Source organism: Phocoena sinus, chromosome 12, assembly GCF_008692025.1.
Source record: "Phocoena sinus isolate mPhoSin1 chromosome 12, mPhoSin1.pri, whole genome shotgun sequence".
Taxonomy (NCBI): Eukaryota; Metazoa; Chordata; class Mammalia; order Artiodactyla; family Phocoenidae; genus Phocoena; species Phocoena sinus.
In genome coordinates, this window is record NC_045774.1 from 56,007,875 (window position 1) to 56,027,777 (window position 19,903).

Here is a 19,903-nt window from a genome sequence, read left to right on the forward strand (position 1 = left end):
GTGGGCCCAGGGCAGATTTCCTCTTATTCACTTTTCCAAAGAAGTAAATTTCCTTTTTCAACAGGAGTGGAGGAAGGCAGTCCTTTAGCTAGCTAGTGACAGGGTTGTCAATTCTTTTCATACATTTTCACACAGCCCTCCTCTCAGCATCTCTGCCTTGCGCACATACTTTCAGAGAGATGTGTTGGACCAAAATCACTGAGCATCTGGGGGGAATTTTGTGGTAAGAGTCTATAGGATTCCTGGAGTATTCTTTACCCTCTCCTGGCCACTCATTTAGGTGCTTCAGACGGCGATATAGGTAAACCCTATAGGTAAACCCTCATTATTTGTACATCTACTTTCTTTTGCAAACTTGGTTGGCATTTCTCATCTATGGTCATCTCTGTTTCTTATATCTATCTTTATGGGTTTATTCTTTTTTATGTATATTCACTTTTGTTATATTCGAATTGTGAAAGAAGAAAGAGTAGAGATAAATATATGTATCCTATCAAAAAGTTTACTAAAATTCTCAGTTATAATATTTATTTTATTAAAAAATCCTCTAGACACTTTTTCTTTTTTTATAACTTGACATATTATGTTAAAATATCAACTAACCATTTACATTTTCATACATATTAGTGCATAAAAGTTCATCCAAAATGTATATGTTCAGTTTCTTCCTGAAATTTTGAAATATTTCTTCAGTGTGATGTTTTGAACTTGAATGTTCACAACTCTAATATCTTTATTGAGATTTTATCTTATATCAACACAAATTGTCTAATGACTTCTAACCAATATTCACGTGAATTTTATTACTTCATTCTGCCCAGCAATTATGCCTTTTTTACCAGTTGATTTTACTGCGTTTATCTTTTATAAGTATTCTGTGGTAGTATGTGTTATTAAGAAAAATTGAAGGTATTTCACTTTTAATTCATAAGTATAAATCTTTTATATTTATTTTTATAACAGATATACTTATTTCTAAGTTCAATGTCTAATGTTTCTTATTTTTTATATTTCCTTGATATTTTCTTCTATTCTCATCTCTTCTGTTTTGTTGGTTTTCATGTCTTAAATGATCTGGTGGGTAAATATCCTTCTTTAAAAATTCTAGATAAAGTGCATTTATCAAGGAAATGACTATATTACAGTGATTAAATAATTACATTAGGAGTCAGATGAATGTTCCAGTATTTATATATTATTATCTCTGCAATCTTAATTAAGTCACTTATCTTTTTCTGATCCTTATTTCCCACTTCTATAAAGTGAATATACTAATAGTTGGCTTAGGAGTGTCAAAGGATGAGACTACCACTTAACGTCTGAAATAAGAAGACAAAACTAAATTTATTGCTTATTAAGTGAGAGCTATGCCATTTAGGTATAATCTCTCTGAATCTAAGCAGAACAGAATACTTTTTAAATATAAATTTTAGGAACTGTAGGGTTTAGGGACTGATGGGCTTTCACAAGTATGGGTGAGAAGATATCATCTGTAGAAGCATGATCAAGTAAGACTATTGTTAATTGGTTGGCACTCAGAGGTGTATCTGTGATTGGCTAACTGTGATAAGCAAGGAGCTGTAATTCAATCCCTTAGTGTGCAAAATCATGCTCAGTGAGGAAAGCTTTTGCTTATTAGATAAACAGGCTTAAAACTGGTTTGGATTGCTACTTACATCATGGTTACAAGGCAATCAATCTTTTTCTATAATCATAGGAAATTTTCTTTTTCAGGAATATGTGAACAAACTAAATCAAAGACTGAATTATAGAGGATTAAGTACAATGTACAGTTCATTTTAGTATTGAATACACTGTAGTTATTATTATCATTAATGTTATGGTTACTTTTCAATAAAAATATAGAAACTTAGCACAGCTTTCCCTATTATGTCTCTATATTGTGAAATTATCCTATCAAAGAAGTATTCAACTACAATGAACCTTCTCAAAACTCCAAAGTTTATATCTGTGTTATTCTCTACTAATAGAAAACATAAAGTATTAACATTCCTGTACTTTCTGTCTATAGTGAGTGCTCTTTATTTTTAGTTTATCCACTCAACAGACATTTATTAAGTGCCAACAATATGACCATGTTTCTCTCTCTCTCTCTCTCTCTCTCTCTCTCTCACACACACACACACACACACACAGAAGGGTCGGGAGGGAGAGGGACAGAGAGAGAATGTGGGGTCCAAAATGGAAAACATATTTTAAGTGAAAATATTGCACAAGTAACTCATTTTTAATATTGTGATAAGTGCTAAAATGGAATATATGGTATTGTGAGTTTGGGGGAACAGGGTCATTGAGAAATGCCATTACGACTTGGACATAAAGTATGAGTAGGAGTTAACCAAGGAAGGGGTAGATTATTGGGAGAGAAGCAATCATTTCAGTAAGGGGAATGATGTGTGCAAAGTCAAGTTGCTGAAAGCCAGCCACTGTGAGTACACAGTGAGAGGGAGAAAAACTGATAGAAAACAATTCTGGAATAATAAAAGTCTTGGATTTTACCCTAAGAACATTGGTCTGACACTAAAATTAGCAGTGTGAGAAATGACTCAATGAAACTTAGACTCTTCAAACATGAGTAGGCACACACTTCTTCTGGTGGTTTCATGGAGATGGTGAGGTGCATAGCATTTAAGATCTATTCTGAAAGCAGATTTATAGGATTTAGCGATCAACTTGATTCGGGAAATTTTTCTTAGAGAAAGTCCAGACTTCTGAGCAGAAATTTGGAAGAGGCTGCCTTATCTAGTAATTACAGCTGCTTGCAAGATGTGGTAGTCATTTCCAGTAAGACGTTTTCTGCATAAGAATAATCAAGCTTATCTACTGAAAAACTTTCACTAATTTTCTTCCCATTTTTAACGGTAAATCACGATAATGGTTTTAACTGTTTCTTTAAAATGTCTTTTTGAGCCATCTGGGTTTGCTGTTGAGAAACCAATAATATCACTTGAAATATTTTAATCTATTTGTTTTTGTCTCCCTCCCTTCTTAAAAACATGTTGTCCTTGCATCAAAATAGAATCTCAAAAAACAGAAATAAGCTTTCAGCCAGTCTTTTGCTCATTTAAAAATTGATTATCATTAAAAAAAGAAAAGGATGTAGGAATCAAATAATGTTGAAGTCACCAAACCAGACCATAAGGTAACACACACTATAAATCATTTTTTTTCAAAATCTCAGTGTGTGATCAATAGAACACAAAGTATGTTACTACTTTATAGAATTAGAATTTAATCAGAAAAGCATGAAATTATCATTTACACTTGGAGTTATCACAGCTAGAATTGATTTAAAGTACTAGTTTTGACTTATTCAGGATGACCCCTTATATATTTATATACACACATATATACACTTTATTTTTGATTGTTATTTATATATATTAACATAGGACATCTATAGGATATCTATATATCTCTAGCTTTCACTGGTTCTTTCAATAATGAATATGAAATTAGCCTTTGTGAAGCCTACAATAATCAGTCTGTTATGGGCATCAAGGAGATTTTTAATAGTATAAGTATCCATTCCTGGAAATGGAACTGCTAACAGAATCAGGTTTATTCAGGATTTTCATCCAAGGTTTTTATCCTGACAATCATTCTTCTGTTTTCTTCAAATACCTTAAAAATCCCAACATATCCCTGGCTATAGTTTATTCAAGCAACCATTCTACAAACAAGGGACATGCCTCTCCAGCTGCAATACTGTTTATATTGCCCTTAATGATATCAAATTATTCCATTTTATTAATTGCATGCTAATATTTATTGTCTATTTCCTCAAAGGCAACTTGAGCCTTGGGGAAATTGACCCTTTTGAAATAAAAACCTGCATTAGGTCTTTATTTTGTTTTCTTTATGCACAAATGTTGTCTGCCACTGTGAGTAAAACTACTTCACTAGGACATAAAATAAATAAAAGAAAGAGAAGCCACAAAGGAATAAACAGTACGTGTTGCAGGATGTAGTCAAATCATAACAGCACCATAGAATATGATTGCTGATTGGCTTGTTTACAGTGTGGTTTACTAGTGCCCTTTGATCCAGAGAGTACAGTACAATCTGCAGCTGTAGCTCTCCTACATGCAGACCTTTCCATGGCCTTCTGAGAATCGAAAATGAACATATAATACCCTTAGCAATTTACTGTTTTTCAGTATACTGGTACTGCTTTGTTTGTTTTTGAAGCAAAACATTTTAAAACAAATTGTGTTATAATGAAACAAAATAGAGGGAGAAAACAATACTTAATAGGATATATTAGAAATGTATTGAGAGACAGAGTAAATAGATTATTCAAGAAAGAATAAAATTAATAAATGTCAGTAAACTTTATCATTTTATTTGTCCCACTGATGCATAGAAAAGCATGAGTTTTTGATGCACATAAAAACAACTTGATATTAAAGATTCATGTGTAGTGGGAGATATCTAATTGTAAAGACAATTTATGGAACTAGCTTCTTTCTAAGTTATTGTTGAACTATACAGAATTAATGTCTCAGATGCTGAACTTCTTGAGAGGTATATCTCTATCATGAAATATTCCATGTGGGATCACTGTGAGCCATCCATATTAGCAAAACTAAGAATTTTAGTTATAATGGACAGCATTCCTGGCCTACCTACAGTAGTCCCCCTTATCCATGGGTTTGCTTTCTGTGGTTTCAGTTACCTGTGGTCAATCAGGTCTGAAAATATTATATGGAAAATTCCAGAAATAAACAATTTATAAGTTTTAAATCACAGGCCATTCTGAGCAACATGATGAATCTCGCACCATCCCACTCTGTCCCTCCCAGGACGTGAAGCACCACTTTGTCCAGAGTATCCATGCTGTATATGCTACCCACCCCTTAGTCACTTAGTGGTTGTCTCAGTTATCAGAGCAACTTCGAGGTATCACAGTGCTTATATTCAAGTAACCCTTATTTTACTTAAAATGCCCCAAAACAGGACTTCCCTGGTGGCGCAGTGGTTGGGAGTCCGCCTGCCGATGCAGGGGACACGGGTTTGTGCCCCGGTCCGGGAGGATCCCACATGCCGCGGAGCGGCTGGGCCCATGAGCCATGGCCGCTGAGCCTGCACGTCCTCCGCAACGGAAGAGGCCACAACAGTGAGAGGCCCACGTACCGCAAAAAAAAAAAAAAAATGCCCCGAAACAAATGAGTGGTGATGTTGGGAATTCGGATATCCTCTTACTGTGCTTAATTCATAAAGTAAACTGTATCATAGGTATGTATGTATAGGAAAAAACATAGTATATATAGGATTCGGTACTATCCTCAGTTTCAGGCATCCACTGTGGGTATTGGAATGTATTCCCTGCAGATAAAGGGGGCTACTGTATTTTATATGAGTGCAGATTGCTCCCTGCAGCTAAATGTTTGACCTCATAGAGAGATAATTAGATGATAAATAGGTAGGTAAATAATTAGAAGATGTTTGTAAGAGAGCAAATCATAAAAAGGAAATGAAATGATAACAATGCAATAGTTATAATACTAAAATTACTTTTGCATACTTTTTGTGTTCAGATATGTATGTATCTGATTTATATCCACTATAGCTAAGACGCTATATAAAAAGCATGGAATTTGGATAGATGGTAATTTACTCCCTCTCTTTATCTTCTTAACACTTTTTTTTTTTTTGGCCACACAGTGGGGCAATGCAGGATCTTAGTAGCAGGATCTTAGTTTCCTAACCAGGGATTGAACCCATGCCCCCTGCATTAGGAGTGCAGAGTCTTTTTTTTTTTTTTTTTTTTGGCTGCATTGGGTCCTTGTTGCTGCTTGTGGGCTTTCTCTAGCTGTGGCGAGTGGGTGTTACTCTTCGTTGCGGTGCGTGTGTCTCTCGTTGCAATGCCTTCTCTTGTTGTGGAACACGGACTCTAGGCGCACGGGCTTCAGTAGTTGCGGCATGCAGGCTCAGTAATTGCAGCACGCAGGCCCTAGAGCACACGGGCTTCAATAGGTGTGGCACGCAGCTTCAGTAGTTGTGGCTTGTGGGATCTAGAGCACAGGCTCAGTAGTTGTGGCACACGGGTTTAGTTGTTCCGCAGTATGTGGGGTCTTCCTGGACCAGGGATGGAACCTGTGTCCCCGGCATTGGCAGGCAGATTCTCAACCACTGTGCCACCAGGGAAGTCCCAGGAGTGCAGTCTTAACCACTGGACCACCAGGGAAGCCCCTCCTTAACATCTTTAATATCATTAACGTACACTGTAATCAACCTATCCCATGCCAGAGGTAGTCTTTCTTTGAGCAACTAATAGCCTCATGATTTTGCTCCTGAAGTTTCTCCTTTTGCTCCCATCTAATCATTTAGGAACACTATGATAGACAAAGCATAAAGAAAGTTTAAGAATACCTACTAATACAAAATTCTAAAATGAACCAATACCTAAATAATGCTACTCATATTCCCAACCACCTCTTCCTAAATTAATGTGGAGTGAAATGTGTTGAAAGTCTCTACATATATTCCATGTAATTATAAATTTACTTATATGTTTAGAAAAATCTAGATTTTTTTAAAGCAGGAAAATGAGAAGGATCACACAATGTATTATAGAATCTGTCTAATTGCAATTAAATGAAGAATCAATAAGAAATAAAACCATGTTCTTAGTTTACTATTAATGCATTTTTTTCTATAGTGAATTCTTCTAATGGAATTATAAAGGTTTTTTTTCCCCATGTTGTTTCAAATTAATAGGTCATTAACTCGGGGCCTTATAAAAGAAAATTCACCTGACTTTACCACATAGCTTATTAAAAGATAGGCAACTTAAAAAAAATTAGCATGGAGTATATTCTGGGTAAAGTTAAGTGTATGGATTGAAAAATCTCAGCCGATGCTGTAGAAATGCACTGTGCTGCCATAATATGTTAGACATCATTACTTCTCCTTTGATGTAGCCACACAAAAGGCATAAAGAAGACAAGTCCTCCTGGAGGCCTACAGTCTTAGGAAGTAAGTTTAGCAAGTAAAGTAGTTGAAAAAGGAATTACTTCACATGAAACTATTATTCCCATTCTCCCTTTATCTTAACCATCTGTTAAAACAGCAATTTGAATGTAGCTCTGCTTTAGAGGAATGACCAGTTAGCTAGAGACCTTGATACTATAGGTATTGGAAGTTTTGTATTTAGTGAAAAGGGTACCCTTGGGCTGCAGAAAAACACTGCTGAGCTATTCTTCAGAAGGCAAGATTTTATGGTATTAAATTATTTTCTGTAACATTGAATGACTCAGAAATACGCAATTGATCACTGTGGAAATAACATTTCAGTTCCAGTGGAGACATTTGCTCCACATATGAAAACTGAATACAACTGCATACATTACACCTAGAGAAAAGAATATTGAAAATTGTTAGTGAGACCGGGAGTCAGTAAGAAATGAAAAACAAAGCAAAACAAAAAATGTCAAGGAGAAAGTGACACTTGAAGAAGAGAAACCGGGACAGAAATTACCATAGTGTGTTTGTGGAAAAGTGAACAGACTGACCTGAGTGTGATGAAAGGATAATTTTGAGAAGTGGGAAATAAACTTGGAATGCCAAACAGAGTAATAGTTTGGGGGATCTTAGAACCAGGACAATGAGATTATGGGCAACTCCTGTCACCCCTCTCATTGTCAGGAGAAAGGATAAGTAATATATTTAAGGTAGCAATTCTTAGAGTCAGTCTCATATTAAAATAAACAGGTATTCCTTGAGGGTAAGATTCCTTGGTTTAATACCATTGGATATTCTTTTAGGTGAACTTGATTTGAATTAGATGAATCATATTTTAGCACAATTTTAACTGATAAGACAGGAAAATATTCTGTGGCTAAAACAGAACAGTAGAAGTTGTGCTCAAATAGAGATACAGAATTTATTCAATCCACTCAGAAACACACAGAAGCATGTATACACACACAAAGGGACTTAGATATACAGGATGCTTTATATTAAAAGGGCTAACCAATTGCCAAATTGTATAATAAAAAATAGCTTTATATTATTTTCTTTCAGTATATATAATTGGTATAATGATATAAACTGAATTGAATCAATATGTGAAAGTATAATATATATAAAAATATATTATTGAAATAGATTATTATTTGCACAGCCTGTTCCTATAATGAGTCTGCGTACTATATTAGTAAGACTTTTCTGAGACAAGTAATCCTAATTGCACAGTTCATTTACTACCTTTGTGTATTTATTTTTGTCATTACTTAATATGGGAATTGCACTAGATAATATTGTCTCATTCCAGTATCAATATATTCAGGTATATAAATTTACCTGATTAAATATCATCTTGCATTATTTCCTTGTTTTGTATTTGTGAATTTTGCCTTCCAGATCGATTGTTTAGGTTTTTAGTATTCATGAACTATAACTTCTGGTCACTTTTCTTTGCCTAGAATATAGATGCGCATGAGTTTCACACTTTTCTCCCCGAAGGTTAATTATAGGCATCAATATTCTATCATCAATTAATTCAAAACTACCTACTGAGTCTCTCCTAGTTGCCTGACACTGTATCAAGTTCTGGAGCTCTGAAGAAATTGGCAAAGCCTATACTCTTGTGGAACATATTTTGTAGAAGGAGAAACAGACAAAAAACAGATGTGTACATATTTTTACATAAGTCTGATATAAAGCTAATTTAGAAACCTGCAAATTGTGATATATGGTTTACAGGGAACAACAGAAGAATCTGATAAAAATTAAGGTGGTGGAGGAGCATCAAGATGGCGGAAGAGTAAGACGCGGAGATCACCTTCCTCCCCACAAATACAACACAAATACATCTACATGTGGAGCAACTCCTACAGAACACCTACTGAACACTGGCAGAAGGCCTCAGACCTCCCAAAAGGCAAGAAACTCCCCAGGTACCTGGGTAGGGCAAAAGAAAAAAGAATAAACAGAGACTAAAAGTAGGGACGGGCCCTGCACCAATGGGAGTGAGCCGTGAAGGAGGAAAACTTTCCACACACTAGGAAGCCCCTTCGCGGACGGAGACTGTGGGTGGCGGCGGCGGGAAGCTTCGAAGCCGCAGAAGCTTCGGGGCCGCGGAAGCTTCGGGCCGTGGAAGCTTCGGGGCCGCAGAGGAGAGCACAGCAATAGGGGTGTGGAAGGCAAAGCGGAGAGATTCCTGCACAGAGGATCAGTGCCGGCCGGCACTCACCAGACCGAGAGGCTTGTCTGCTCACCCGCCGGGGCGGGCGGGGTCTGGGAGCTGAGGCTCCGGCTTCGGTAGGAGCGCAGCGAGAGGACTGGGGTTGGCGGCATGAACACAGCCTGCAGGGGGTTACTGCGCCACAGCTAGACGGGAGGGAGTCCGGGAAAAAGTCTGGAGCTGCCGAAGAGGTAAGAGACTTTTTCTTGCCTCTTTGTTTCCTGGTGCGGGAGGAGAAGGGATTAAGAACGCCGCTTTAACGATCTCCAGAGACAGGCGCGAGCTGCGGCTAAAAGCACGGGCCCTAGAGACGGGCATGAGACGCTAAGGCTGCTGCTGCCGCCACCAAGAAGCCTGTGTGCAAGCACAGGTCACTATCCACACCCCCCCTCCCGGGAGCCTGTGCAGCCCGCCACTGCCAGGGACAACTTTCCCGGGAATACACACAGCGCGCCTCAGGCTAGTGCAATGTCATGCAGGCCTCTGCCGCCACAGGCTTGCCCCGAATCCGTACCCCTCCCTCCCCCCGGCCTGAGTGAGCCAGAGCCCCCGCCTCAGCTGCTCCTTTAACCCCATCCTGTCTGAGGGAAGAACAGACGCCCTCAGGCGACCTACACGCAGAGGCGGGTCCAAATCCAAAGCTGAACCTCAGGAGCTGTGGGAACAATGAAGAGAAAGGGAAATCCCTCCCATTAGCCTCAGAAGCAGCGGATTAAAGCTCCACAATCAACTTGATGTACCCTGCACCTGTGGAATACCTGAATAGGCAAGGAATCATCCCAAATTGAGGAGGTGGACTTTGGGAGCAACGATATATATATTTTTTTACCCTTTTTCTCTTTTTGTGAATGTGTATGCTTCTGTGTGTGATTTTGTCTGTATAGCTTTGCTTTCACCATTTGTCCTAGGGTTCTGTCTGTCCATTTTTTAAAAAATTATTTAAAAAACTTTTTTTCTTAATAATTATTTTTTATTTTAATAACTTTATTTTATTTTATTTAACTTTTATTTTATTTTATTTTATCTTCTTCTTTCTTTTCTCTCTCCCTTTTATTCTGAGCTGTGTGGAGGACAGGATCTTGGTGCTCCAGCCAGGCATCAGGGCTGTGCCACTAAGGTGGGAGAGCCAAGTTCAGGACACTGGTCCACAAGAGACTTCCCAGCTCCATGTAATATCAAACGCTGAAAATCTCCCAGAGGTCTCCATCTCAATGCCAAGACCCAGCTCCACTCAACGACCAGCAAGCTACAGTGCAGGACACCCTATGCCAAACAACTAGCAGGACAGGAACACAACCCCAAACATTAGCAGAGAGGCTGCTTAAAATCATAATAAGGCCACAGACACCTCAAAACACACCACCAGACGTGGACCTGCCCACCAGAAAGACAAGATCCAGCCTCATCCACCAGAACACAGGCACTAGTTCCCTCCACCATGAAGCCTACACAACCCACTGAACCAACCTTACCCACTGGAGACAGACACCAAAAACAATGGAAAGTACGAACCTGCAGTCTGTGAAAGGGAGACGCCAAACACAGTATGTTAAGCAAAATGAGAAGACAGAGAAACAACAGCAGATGAAGGAGCAAGGCAAAAACCCACCAGACCTAACAAATGAAGAGGAAATAGGCAGTCTACCTGAAAAAGAATTCAGAATAATGATAGTAAAGATGATCCAAAATCTTGGAAATAATATGGAAGAAATACAGGAAACATTTAGCAAGGATCTAGAAGAACTAAAGAGCAAACAACAGAGATGAACAACACCATAAATGAAATTAAAAATTCTCTACAAGGGATCAATACAAGAATAACTGAGGCAGAAGAACGGATAAGTGACCTGGAAGATAAAATAGTGGAAATAACAATTGCAGAGCAGAAAGAATGAAAAGAAAAATTGCAGAACAATTGCAGAAAAAAGAATGAAAAGAATTGAGGACAGTCTCAGAGACCTCTGGGACAACATTAAACACACCAACATTCGAATAATAGGGGTCCCAGAAGAAGAAGAGAAAAAGAAAGGGACTGAGAAAATATTTGAAGAGATTATAGGTGAAAACTTCCCTAATATGGGAAAGAAATAGTTAATCAAGTCCAGGAAGCACAGAGTCCCATACAGGATAAATCCAAGGAGAAGCATGCCAAGACACGTATTAATCAAACTATCAAAAATTAAATACAAGGAAAAAATATTACAAGCAGCAAGGGAAAAACAACAAGTAACACATAAGGGAATCCCCATAAGGTTAAGAGCTGATCTTTCAGCAGAAACTCTGCAAGCCAGAAGGGAGTGGCAGGACATATTTAAAGTGATGAAAGAGAAAAACCTACAACCAAGATTACTCTGCCCAGCAAGGATCTCATTCAGATTTGATGGAGAAATTAAAAGCTTTATAGACAAGCAAAAGCTAAGAGAATTCAGCACCACCATACCAGCTTTACAACAAATGCTAAAGGAACTTCTCTAGTCAGGAAACACAAGAGAAGGAAAAGACCTACAATAATAAACCCCAAACAATTAAGAAAATGGGAATAGGAACATACATATCGATAATTACCTAAAGTGTAAATGGATTAAGTGCTCCAACCAAAGACATAGACTGGCTGAATGGATACAAAAACAAGACCTGTATATATGCTGTCTACAAGAGACCCACTTCAGACCTAGGGACACTTACAGACTGAAAGTGAGGGCATGGAAAAAAGATATTCCATGCAAATGGAAATCAAAAGAAAGCTGGAGTAGCAAAGACAAATAGACTTTAAAACAAAGACTATTACAAGAGACAAAGAGGGACACTACATAATGATCAAGGGATCGATCCAAGAAGAAGATATAACAATTGTAAATATATATGCACCCAACATCGGAGCACCTGAATACATAAGGCAAATGCTAACAGCCATAAAAGGGGAAATCGACAGTAACACTAAGTCATTCATAGTACGGGACTTTAACACCCCACTTTCACCAATGGACAGATCATCCTTGCATGATGTTTGCTGTTTGTGGCAAGTAATATAGTATCAGATGGAGAGGGAGTGGGAGGAAACCTATTTTGAAGAACCACACTACCTTTGAGGAAAAAAATTATTTTTAAAATAAATATAATATAGCTTGGTATATTTTAAAGCTCCCAATTAACACTGATTAACTTTAAATCTTCTTATTTATACTGACCATGTGAGAATTAATAAGTAGTATAATAGAATAATCATTCTGGTAAATATTCATATAGTTAGTCAATTGCTTAGTCTGTCTTTAATACTGAGTCTGATATTTTTCTGAGGATGATGTAATTTTTAACCTGGAATCATGTTTAAAATTTTCATAAAATATTTTCGTCCTAATATTTTTTCTTTTAAATTGTCTTGTCATTTAAAATTGTGTACATAATGTATTTCCAATACACAAAAAGCAGAGAAAATAATATGACACAAATGTAGGGCTGATTATAGGTCATATGCTGATTTTCAGCTGTGCTGAGGGTTGGTGCCCCTAACTCCTGCATCGTTCAAGGTCTAATGGTATTTTGGATATTAATCCCTTATCAGATTGATGGTTTGCAAATATTTCCTCCCATTTTTTAGACTGCCTTTTCATTATGTTTGCTTCCTTTGCTGTGCAGAAGGTTTTAGTTTGATGTAGTCTCACTTGTTATTTTTGCTTTGTTGACTGTGCTTTCAGTGTCATATCCAAAAACGTCACTGACAAGACCAATGTCAATTTTTTTTCTTCCTTTCTTGGAAGGGAGTTTTACAGTTTCAGGTCCTGTGTTGAAGTTTTTAACTCACTTTGCATTTATTTTTGTGTATTGTGTAACAGTTCAATTTCATTCTTCTGCATGTAGCTGTCCAGTTTTCCCAACACGATTTATTGAAGAGATTTCCCTTTTCCGTTTGTATATTCTTGGCTTCTTTGTTATAAATTAATTGACCAGACACATGTGGGTTTATTTCTGGGCTCTGCATTTTGCTCCATTGGTCTATGAATCTATTTTTATGCCAGTGCCATATAGTTTTGATTGTTATACCTTTGCAGTATAGTTTGAAATCAAGAAGTGTGATGCCTCCAGCTTTGTTCTTCCTCAAGAAAGGCTGTTCAACATCTTTTGTGATTTTTTTTCTGTTTCTGTGAAAAATACCATCAGAATTTTGAAAGGGATTCCATTGACTCTGTAGATCACTTTGGTAGTATGGGCATTTTAACAATATTAATTCTTCCTATGAGCTCAGAATATCTTTTGATTTATTTCTTTTTATTTCAATTATTTTTAAAATAATTTCAATTATTTTTTAAAAGTGTCTTACAGTTTTCAGGGTACAGATCTTTCACCTCCTTAGTTAAATTTATTCCTAAGTATTTATTTTATCTTATTTTATTTTTGATGCTATTGTAAATGGGATTGTTTTCTTAATATCTTTTTCAGACAGTTGTTGTTAGTGTATAGAAAAGCAACTAATTTTTGTATGTTAATTTTGTATCCTATAACTTTAATACATTTGTTTATTAGTTCTAATACCTTTTGGTGGAGTCTTTAGGGTTTTCTCTACATAAGATTATGTCTTCTGAAATAAGAGACAATTTATATTCTTCCTTTACAATCTGGATGTCTTTTATTTTTCATGCCTAATTGCTCTGTCTAGGACTCTAAGTACTATGTTGAATAGAAGTGGTGAGACTGGGTGCCCTTGTCTTGTTCCTAATCTTAGAGATAAAGCTTTCAGATTTTCATGTTTGAGTATGATATTAGTTGTGGGCTTGACATATATGGCCTTTATTATGAGGAGGTATACTCCTTCTGTACCTCATTTGTGGAGAGTTTCTATCATGAAAAGATGTTGAATTTTGTCAAATATTTTTTCTGTATCGAGATGAGCATATACATTTTATCCTTCATTCTGTTAATGTGGTATATCACTTATATTGATTTGCATATGTTGAACCATCCTTGCACCCCAGGGATTAATCCCACTAGATTATTCTCTATGATCTTTTAAATGTACTATTGAATTTGGTTTGCTATATTTTGTTGAGAATTTTTGCATATATGTTTATCAGGGGTATTCTTTTCTTGTAGTGCCCCATCTAGTTTGATATCAGAGTATTCTGGCCTCATAAAATAAGTTTGAGTCTGTTTCCTGTGGCATAGGCATGCATGACTCCTCCAGGGTCCCTCTGTGGGTGGAACTAGAGACACAGTCAAGGCCAAACAGGGATGTAGCTGAATCCATAGGGAAATGAGGCTATTTCTGGGTCTGTAGCCAGGATCATAGTCATTAAGTTTGCCACCAGAGTATGGACCCATCTTCTCAAAGTATCTCTCTTCAGTCTTGGGCTTTGTCAGGTTTCATAACCTCTTACCTGGATCCCAGTGCTCACACAAAGGCACGTTTGTCCATGGATAGCTGCTAAATTATTATTGCTCTGGGGAGACACAAGTGGGGAACCTCCTATTCTATCATCTTTCTGACATCCCCCCTCCTTTATTAACATTTTTCAATAACTTCATCGAGTGTATAATTTCTAGTCAGGACTATGTTATTGCAGTAATGTGCCTATGTGCCTGTACCTATCTTGGTGGATATCATTTTATATATGATTCTAAAAGTTAGTATGCATTATGTACTGTAAACACAAAGCAATTTCATCAATTTATCAGAAGAAAAAAATTGCTTACCCTATTAAAAGCTATTTACTTGAAATTTATAGCACACATGATACTCAAAGTTGAAAAAGTATATGAATTCACAATTACAAACAAGGCTGGCATTTATCACTATTACGGTTTAAGATTGAAGTACGGGTTCTGGGGCAATGAGACAAAAGAAAATAAATAAATACAGTAAATACAGTAATATACTGTATATACAAAATAGTAAATACAAAAAAAATCAAAAGCCATAAAGCAAGAAACTAAAGAAAATCAACTCAACTACCAATCTTACTCATAAATGCAACTGTAAAACTAAAAATAGCATATGATCCAATGAATCTAAACAGTGCTTTGAAAGAACATGTCATTGTAAATAGAGCTGCAATGAACATTTTGGTACATGACTCTTTTTGAATTATGGTTTTCTCAGGGTATATGCCCAGTAGTGGGATTGCTGGGTCATATGGTAGTTCTATTTGTAGTTTTTTAAGGAACCTCCATACTGTTCTCCACAGTGGCTATATCAATTCACATTCCCACCAAGAGTGCAAGAGTGTCCCCTTTTCTCCACACCCTCTCCAGCATTTATTGTTTCTAGATTTTTTGATGATGACCATTCTGATTGGTGTGAGATGATATCTCATTGTAGTTTTGATTTGCATTTCTCTAATGATTAATGAAGTTGAGCATTCTTTCATGTGTTTGTTGGCAGTCTGTACATCTTTGGAGAAATGTCTATTTAGGTCTTCTGCCCATTTTTGGATTGGGTTGTTTGTTTTTTTGTTATTGAGCTGCATGAGCTGCTTATAAATTTTGGAGATTAATCCTTTGTCAGTTGCTTCATTTGCAAATATTTTCTCCCATTCTGAGGGTTGTCTTTTCGTCTTGTTTATTTGCAATAGCCCAGAGATGGAAACAACCTAAGTGTCCATCATCGGATGAATGAATAAAGAAGATGTGGCACATATATACAATGGAATATTACTCAGCCATAAAAAGAAACAAAATTGAGCTATTTGTAATGAGGTGGATAGACCTAGAGTCTGTCATACGTAGTGAAGTAAGTCAGAAAGAGAAAGACAAATACTGTATGCTAACACATATATATGGAATTTAAGAAAAAAAATAATGTCATGAAGAACCTAGGGGTAAGACAGGAATAAAGACACAGACCTACTAGAGAATGGACCTGAGGATATGGAGAGGGGGAAGGGTAAGCTGTGACACAGCGAGAGAGAGGCATGGACATATATACACTACCAAACGTAAGATAGATAGCTAGTGGGAAGCAGCCGCATAGCACAGGGAGATCAGCTCAGTGTTTTGTGACCGCCTGGAGAGGTGGGATAGGGAGGGTGGGAGAGAGGGAGACGCAAGAGGGAAAAGATATGGAAACATATGTATATGTATAACTGATTCACTTTGTTATAAAGCAGAAACTAACACACCATTGTAAAGCGATTATACTCCAATAAAGATGTAAAAAAAAAAAAAAAGGAACATGTCATATCCAAAGTTTATCCTACCAATATTCAAGGTTGATTGGACTACTTTTTGTGCAATTGAAGAACATGTTCTCCATTTGCTGCTTCAGAGACTTCTCTACCCTTCCGTTCCCTATTCTAGGCCTAGGGAGGCTGACATCTATTGATCGCATGACTTTTTTCCGGACACTCTGGCTGCTCTTTGTGTTTGGCTAATGGAAGAGGCTGACAAGAGAATCAAGTGTACTTATTTCCTTGATTCTTCTTTCTAGGGCTCCAATTTTAGCAGGATCCATTCCTCTTCCAGTGGCTGCAACTCCTGGTAAGGGATTTATTTTGCAGACTTGAATTTTTCTCAGGTTCCAATAATACAATTCTTTTTACCTTTCACTTATGGGAGGTAATGGAGTTCTTCAGGTTTTAGTCCCTAGGGGCCTCACCAACTGTGGTTTGTTCCTTTAATCCTAACCACAAATCTAAGTATTGAATTTTTGTTTAGTTTATTTTTAATGATCTTACAAAATTATTAATATATGCATATATTCTACTTATTCTTCAGGAATTTTTTAATTTATATTTTTCACTAAATTAAGTCCTTTCATCTCTATTTTAAGATTATTAATGTAAACATTTTATAATTTTTTATTTAAAATCTCATTGTCTTACATTTATCTGCTTTCCTTTTTGAAATATTTATTTTTTTCACCCTTTTCTTAGTTCATAAATATCTATGCAGCTGCTTAATTTATACAGGTTTTCTGATAAAATATTTTGGTTTTGTTGATGAGTTATACCCTGTGATTTTCCTTCGTGTCAATATATGTTCATATTTCTTTAATTTTAAGGTTTATCTCGTCATATTTTTTAACTCCTTGAGTTAATGTCTTTGTGAGTTATTTTAGTTTTTTCTTATTTTTCAATAAAGATATTTAAGTCTGTAAATTTCCACATAAGCTCTGCAATAAAGTTTTATTTCAAAAAATTTAAACTCTATTTTGATTTCATTTTTATATAAAATACATATTTGGCTTTTGCCTGATACTTGCATTAAATACCTAAGTTGGAAGATTTTGTTGTTTGGCTGTCCCTTTGTTGTTAATCCTAATGTAATACTAGTGAATTCTAGTCAGTGAATAGGTGTTGTAAGATTTTTCTTGTTTGTAGGTTAATGGTTTATCTTCATGATCAAATGTATGGTTTTTGTTGGGATTTCTTGTGTATTTGCAAGTCCAAGCTTTGCATTTGTCCTCTATGTCTTATTTATTTTAGGTCTGCTTGAAGATTTTTTAAGGTTTAAAGTTATCTCCTTTTTTAGTTTATTTTTACTTTCATACGTTTTGTTCAAGCAATCAAGTTTTCATTAACATTTTCTTCCTCAGTTTATACATTTCATGAGTTTTTTTATTTATTGAAAGGAATTTTTCATATTGCACTTCAAAATCTTTTCATGGGTTGATTATGCTAGTAGTAAAATGGCCTAAATTAAATATTGCAGTTCTTCCAAAAATAGTACTACTAAACAAGAAATTATGAGAAAATGAAAATTGCAACTAAGAAAACTTAAGAAAATTGAGAAACTCGTTTGTAATACAGTAAAATGCTAAATAAAAACTCAATTTGACATTCTAACACAGTGTGTGCAGTCCTCTGTAAATGACCAATGATGTTATTCTGTCATCATTAATTGACTGTGATCTTTGAACCTATTTCCTAATAGTTAAGATGATTTTGTGTTGACCTGAACACAGGGTCTTATTCAAGCTCTCCTGCAGTGTATGACTCTCCTTTTAGGGTTAGACAAGGTTGTGTCATCTATGGCCATGGCTTAATTTGTCATGGCATTGCAGTACATATGGTACCAGTACTTTTCTTTAAATCTATTTTCTGCGTGATTCACACTAGTACATGAAAGTGTTATAGAATGTCATAACAGAAATGCAGGAATATTTTTTTAATAGATCTTTATTGGAATATAATTGCTTCACAATACTGTGTTAGTTTCTGTTGCACAACAAAGTGAAACAGCCATATGCATACACGTCCCCATATCCCCTCATCCCCTCCCTCTTGAGCCTCCCTCCCACCCTCCCTATCCCACCCCTCTAGGTCATCGCAAAGCACCGAGCCAAGTTCCCTGTACTATGCTGCTGCTTCCCACCAGCCAACTATTTTACATTCCGTGGTGTATATATGTCGATGTTACTCTCACTTCGCCTCAGCTTCGCGCTCCCACCCCATGTCCTCAAGTCCATTTTCTATGTCTCCCTCTTTATTCCTGCCCTGCAACTAGGTTCATCAGTACCATTTTTTTTTTTTTTTTTAGATTCCATATATATGTGTTAGCATACGGTATTTGTTTTTCTCTTTCTGACTTACTTCACTCTGCCTGACAGACCCTAGGTCCATCCACCTCACTACAAATAACTTAATTTTGTTTCTTTTTATGGCTGAGTAATATTCCATTGTATATATGTGCCACATCTTCTTTATCCAGTCAAATGTAGATGGGCATTTACGTTGGTTCCATGTCCTGGCTATTGTAAATAGTGCTGCAATGAACATTGTGGTACGTAACTCATTTTGAATTATGGTTTTCTCAGGGTATATGCCCAGTGTGGGATTGCTGGGTCATATGGTAGTTCTATTTTTAGTTTTTTAAGGGAACTCCATACTGTTTTCCATAGTGGTTGTATCAATTTACATTCCCACCAACAGAGCAGGAGGGGTCTCTTTTCACCACACCCTTTCCAGTATTTATTGTTTCTAGATTTTTTAATCATGGCCCTTCTGACTGGCGTGAGGTGATACCTCGTTGTAGTTTTGATTTGCATTTCTCTAATAATTAGTGATGTTGAGAATCTTTTCATGTGCCTCTTGGCCATCTGTATATCTTCCTTGGTAAAATGTCTATTTAGGTCTTCCACCCATTTTTTAACTGGATTGTTTGTTTTTTTGATATTGAGCTCCATGGGCTGTTTGTATATATTGCAGATTAATCCTTTGTCTGTATTTTCATTTGCAAATATTTTCTCCCATTCTGAAGGTTGTCTTTTTGTCTTGTTTATGGTTTCCTTTGCTGTGCAAAAGCTTTTAAATAAGTCCCATTCCTTTATCTTTGTTTTTATTTCCGTTACTCTAGGAAGTGGGTGAAGAAAAGATCTTGCTGTGGTTTATGTCAAAGAGTGTTTTTCCTGTGTTTTCCTCTAAGAGTTTTTATAGTGTCTGGTCTTACATTTAAGCCTTTAATCCATTTGGAGTTTATTTTTGTGTATGGTGTTAGGTAGTGTTCTAATTTCTTTCTTTTACATGTAGCTGTCCAATTTTCCCAGCACCACTTATTGAAGAGGCTGTCTTTTCTCCGTTGTATGTTCTTCCCTCCTTTGTCGTAAATTAGCTGCCCATATGTGCGTGGCTTTATCTCTGGACATTCTATCTTGTACCATTGATCTATATTTTTGTTTTTGTGCCAGTACCATACTGTCTTGATTACTGTAGATTTGTGGTATAGTTTGAAGTCAGAGAGCCTGATTCCTCCAACTCCATT